The sequence below is a fragment of the Penaeus monodon genome, unplaced genomic scaffold, assembly GCF_015228065.2.
Source record: "Penaeus monodon isolate SGIC_2016 unplaced genomic scaffold, NSTDA_Pmon_1 PmonScaffold_13501, whole genome shotgun sequence".
Classification (NCBI taxonomy): Eukaryota; Metazoa; Arthropoda; class Malacostraca; order Decapoda; family Penaeidae; genus Penaeus; species Penaeus monodon.
The window spans coordinates 2,660-8,919 of NW_023642491.1; the positions used below are offsets into that span (position 1 = coordinate 2,660).

The 6,260-nt window shown below is 28.2% G+C and overlaps 1 pseudogene; it reads right to left on the reverse strand.

Annotated features, from left to right (window-relative positions):
• Positions 1-311: 311 nt before the first annotated feature.
• Positions 312-4,393, reverse strand: LOC119569228 (annotated as a pseudogene).
• Between the last annotated feature and the right edge of the window lie 1,867 nt (positions 4,394-6,260).

The following is a 6,260-nucleotide window of genomic DNA, read 5'->3' on the forward strand; positions in this document are numbered from 1 at the left end:
AATGATCATTAAATGTGCATAATCTATCTTGTTAAGAGAAAAAGTTTTTTGTTTTTCAGATCTCTTCATATAAGAGTATAGATGATGTATCTTCATCCATCCCCCTCCTATCCTCAAAATTGCACTATTTCCCAATCTGTGTTTCAGATCATTATGTCTTACAGTCCTAACATTAGTAGCACAACACAGATATTAAACTATTCTTGATTAGTGAGAAATTATGCTCTTGTTTGACAACCCCAAAAATCAGCAACAACTACTATCATTATGGTCTAAATCTCACAACATTCTAACTAGTTTGAGCATTAGACCTAAAGTGCTCCTATTATTAACTTAAGCTGCTCTTTAACTTCATAAGCCATAGAGACTGTTTGCTGGTAGAGTGAAGGTTCAGTCAGGGGATAGAGCAGGAAATACCAGGCAACCAGACCCAGCACATGGAAAGCCATTAACTTGTTTCTTACAGGGGTGGGTTTTTGCTTGGGCATCTCCTTCTTTCTGGCAGCCCCATATGGTTGCAAAAAGGCATGGACCCCAAATGGGGGAAAGGAAATGGCCTTAAGAAAAAATGGGAAAAACATAAGATAAACAATTAGAGGAAATAATAACAATATAATAATCTAAACCTTATTCATATAACATTTTCTAATCAAATCAGAGGTGAATTAAAACTTTTCTTTTATACAACTTATTTGTAAATTAACCCCTTTCCCGACGGGTGGTATTCATAGTGGCCCAGGCCCCACTGCCAGGGGCTCAAAATCGTCACCCTAAGCATTGCGCGACCGCTCATGCCCAATACCCAGCATCCCTTGCCTTTACTTCGTAATACTAAAACCTATGTTGTAATTATCAGTATCATTATTTTCTAGGGGGTCTCTATTTGCCATATTTTCTGATAAATCAAGACTGTAGGATATTTTTGTTGTTATACAGAACTCCATATTCATCATTATTCACTCTATAGTCTGAATAAAATAAGAAAGTGTGTTATCATGGAGTTGAAACCAAAATATTTTGTGTGTGTGTGTGTGTGTGGTGTGTGGGGTGTGTGTGTGTGTATGTTGTTGTGTGTGTTGTGTTGTGTGTGTGTGGGGTGTGTGTTTTGTGTGTGGTGTGTGTGTGTGTGTGTGTGTGGTGTGTGGTGGTGTGTGTGTGTGTTGTGGGGGGTGTGGTGTGTGTGCACGGCGAAATACATATCGGTATTTTCACGTGGTTTTACATCATCACTTCGTGAATGCTATTTTAATATCTCGGCCAATGTAGTAGATTACCGATGTTTTTTTTTTTAAAGGGGACGCTAACCTCGGAAGCCCGAGAACCTTTATGAAAGGGTATGTAAAGGAAAAATGAAAAAAGTGATAAAAACTACTTAATCACATTTTCAGTGGCAAAAAATAATTTTTATCATAATTGTAAAAAAAAAAATCATGGCATGGCCATACATACATGCACACCATGTATGGTCATGGCCACCGGCAGATAGTCCCAGGCATGCCATGGCATGTACGTACATGCCACCCGTCGGCAAAAAGGTTAAAAAATCAGTTTTCATTTTCTTATCTGAAAAAACCCAAAGGGAAATGTGTTTGTGAAGACTGTAAGTGGACTTACCAGTTTAATGAACAAAATGCAGAAAAAAAGCCAAATACTGAAGTTACGGAACTGGAAACCTTTGAAAATGTTTTCACCATTACAATCCAAACATTTATTTTATTGTATATCTTACGTTCATCATCCAGAGATCAACTCAATAATGACAGCAATTATCTTTTTGTAAAATTGACTAACAAATAGGTGTTTATAAGAGTGTGGGAGCTGCACATCTGGGCAACTGTATAGCTCACAGGAACTGCAACATGACCTATCCTGGCCACGTGATCATAGTCCTTGTAACATGATAAAATTAATCCATCATCCATAATTATTCCCCTGATGTAATATCATGTTACAGGTCAAAGATGGGTTGATGAAAAGGAAAATATTTTAAAGATTGCCAGAAGCTGTTTTAGGCCATTTGTTGATGTTCATTTTTTATTCCATTTTCAATTTCTATTTTCCCAAAGAGTAGCTTATGTTTAACAAATTAATTGACTGGGAACACAATTTACAACCAAATTTAAGGGGGGGTTTTATTGTTATTGCCTTTCCAACTATTTAAGAGATTTGAACTCTGAAATATCTTACCATAAGTCCAATTCCATATACTAAGTTACAATGAATGTTTTACATATGAAATAAATATTTTTCCCCACCAGTCACCATTCTATAAAAAAGTCTATTGCAGTTTATGGGGAGTGCCTTAATTTCACCGTAATCTAGTAATCTAACAGAATAAGACAGATATTTTCTAATTTTCTAATTCTAAGCAATTTAAACAACATGCACAAATAAAGATTCCAATACCAAAATGGTCTTTTTTGCTATACATTTCAGATAAAAAAAACTCTTTATGCTTGTTAATAACTATGAAAAGGGGATGACTCACATGACAGTAAAAAGACAGATGGAAGATCAATTCCCAGACGCAGGCGATCAACTGCATGATGAAGATGTGCTGGAAACATTTTTGGGAAAATAAGCAAATACTCTAAGACTAGACATAGCATACCCACTATTCTGGCTCATAAATGGCCTTGTTATAAAACTTAAAGGTGCTACTTTATATGGCCCTGGAAATTATAAATTGATATAAAAAAAAAATTATATATTAAATAACACAAAAATACATAACTTTATAATTAACTTTATGTGAATAATTTTTGTTTTGTTATTTTTCTTAAAAAAAAATAATAATAATAATAATAAAAATTAATTTAAATATTAAAAATATCATCACATTACAGATTACAGCTATATATTTATGATGACCATTACATTTATCATATATATCCTCATTATAAAAAATCAGTTTAATCAAAATCATTCACTAGCATCTTCCATTCTGATTAATTACACACGTAATCAGTGACCAGAAGAAAATACCCACCAACACCAAAGAAAAGTGGAGCTATAAAAAAAGCTTTCCCTGGAGACACGCACTGCGCAGTATTGGCAACATGCAGGCACGGAAGGTGAACTCTTCAGAAAATGGAGCCACCACTTGATTGCGCCACCATATTGGGTTCTGTACAGTATTGTACCAGTACAATGGCTCTGTAAAATGAATGTTGAAGGTCTGTAATGTCTTTTTGTCCTTTCCCTGTTTTTGGGAGTAACATAGCTAAGGAAGAAATGACTATGGTTCCGATAATGTGGCAAAAATTTAAAATTTTTTTTCTCTCTCTTTTTTTAGTAATGCCCAGTCAAAATGAGAAAAGAAACATAAACGTACATAAACTTTTCCGTTGTTAAACCAACCACTAGGATTTATGTACTGTCCCTTACAGTTTTTTTTTGAATTTTGTTACATACAAATGGCTCCACATGTTCAGCCACCCCGGAGTCAAGCAGTAGGCCCTTGTGACCATTCCTGATTTTCCTATTCCTTGAAATTGCAGGAAAATGTTTTTTTTTCTTTCTGATACTATAGTTATCAATACTGTTATCTTATTGATATTATATTATTATACAGTTATTATAATCTTGGGAACATTAAAGACAAAGAAAAAAATACAAAGAAACTTTCCAGAAAGTCAAGAAAAAGGGTAAACAGGTTAGATAGGTAGGACTAATAACCGACACCATTTTTGACTAAGCACTTGTAAAACCATCTATGTGTAAAAATTATAAATGAACTTATATTACAAAGGGTCCCCACTTCCTGTTCAGATTACTGATAAAGCAAAAAAACAAGATGTCTTAGATGGAGAATCTACTTAAAAAACCCTGTCTTCGATGGAGAATCTGTTTCAAGAATCAATCAAGAATCAATCAATTACTGCCAGAATCTTAAAACTTCAACATCTTTTTTTTTGGCCTTGCTGATGAACTTAAAATATTCTTTTGGTATGGTTTTAAATTAAATATTAATGTTTTTTACTTCAATTTTTTTTTTTAAACTATTTCTATCTTACTAAGGTTTAAAAAAGATTTACTGCATAGCAATATATAAAATTTGGGAGAAATAATGGCAGACAGCATAATCTGATTAATTATAGAGTCATTTATATCGAATGAAGTACTATCAATACAGAATGGCCATGACCCTGCTTGTCCCAGAGCACGAGTGCCATAACCAAACAAAGAGACTTACCAAAATACATTCGGAGGCTAGCAGAGACTGGCACAGCAAAATGGCCTGAACTATGGGCCCAAGAACAGTACAAAGGTAAGAATCATTGGGAAAAATTAAGGCAGGTATGAGACCTTCCCACCGTAAAAACCCCTCTGTGACCACAGACTTGGGCCCGAAACAGTAGGGAAAAGCAAATTTTTAAAGCCAAATTTATATCTAAGAATCCATCATGTCTGGGAAAATTAACAGATAAAATAATTAATACATAGCACAAGTTTTAAAACAAATGATTTTTCCCTTGCAGCTTTATTTACATTACAAAAAAAAAAAAAAAAAAAAAAAAAAAAAAAAAAAAAAAAAAATATAATAAAATATATATATTTTATATAATATTTATATATATATATATATATATATATATATATATTATATATATATATATTTTTATATAGTATATAATATATATATATATATATATTATACTACATATATATATATATATATATATATATATATATATATATATTATATATTAAAATAATATATATATATATTATATTATATATGTGTTTGTGTGTTGTATTATATATTATATATTTTATATATATATATATATATTATATTATATATATAAAATATATATTTTATTTTTATTTTATATATATATAAATATATATATATTATATATATTTTATATATTATATATATATATATATAATATATATATATATATTTTATAAAATTTATATCTATATATATATATATTTTTTTTTTGTTATATATATATATATATATATATTATATTATATATTTTTATATATCTATTATATTATATATTATATAAATACATACATATATAATATATATACAGTACTACTTATATATATATATATAATTTACTATATATATAAATATATATATATATTTATATATATATAAATATATATATATACTATATATATGATCATATATATATATATATATATATCATAAACATCATATCTATATTATATATATATATATAGTGTATATATATATACATATATAATATATATATATATACATATATAATATATAATATAGTATATATATATATATATATATATATATATATATATATATATTATTATATCTTAATATTATTATAATTATATATATATTATATTTAATATATATATATATATATATATATAATATATTTTATTATATAATATATATACATAATATATATAAAATAACATGTATAATTTAAAATAACCTATAATAATATTAATTAAAATATAATATATATATATATACATATATATATTTTATAATTTAAATATATAATTATAATATATAATATATATTATTTATTAATATTTATATATAATATTTATATATTTTAAAATTATATTTTATTTAAATAAATTATTTTATAATTTATTGATATTATTATATATATATTTATATATTTTTTTTTTTTTTTTTTTTTTTTTTTTTTTTTTTTTTTTTTTTTTTTTTTGTAATGTAAAAAAGCTGCAAGAAAATCTTTTGCTTTAACTTGTGCTATGTATTTAATTATTTTATCTGTTAACTTCCAGACATGAGGATTCTTCGGATATAATTGGCTTTAAAATTTGTTTTTTCCCTACTGTTTCAGGAAAGTCTGTGGTCACAGGGGTTTTACGGTGGAAGGTCTCATACCGCCTTAAATTTCTTCCAATGATTCTTCCCTTTGTACTGTTTTTTGGCCCATAGTTCAGGCCCTTTTGCTGTGCCAGTCTCTCTCCCTCCGAATTATTTTGGTAATCTCTTATGTTTGGTTATGGCACCGTGCTCTGGGACAAGCAGGAGTCAGGGCCATTCTGTATTGAAGTTTATTCAATAAATGACTCTATAATTAATCAATTATGCTGTCTCCCCTTTATTTCTCCCATCTTATATATTGCTATGCAAAAATCTTTTTTTAAACCTTATAAGATAGAAAAATTAAAAAAAAAATTGAATAAAAAACTTTAAAATTTTTAAATTTTTTAAACCATACCAAAAGAAAAATTTTTTAAATTTTCAGCAAAGGGCCAAAAAAAATGTTGAAGTTCTT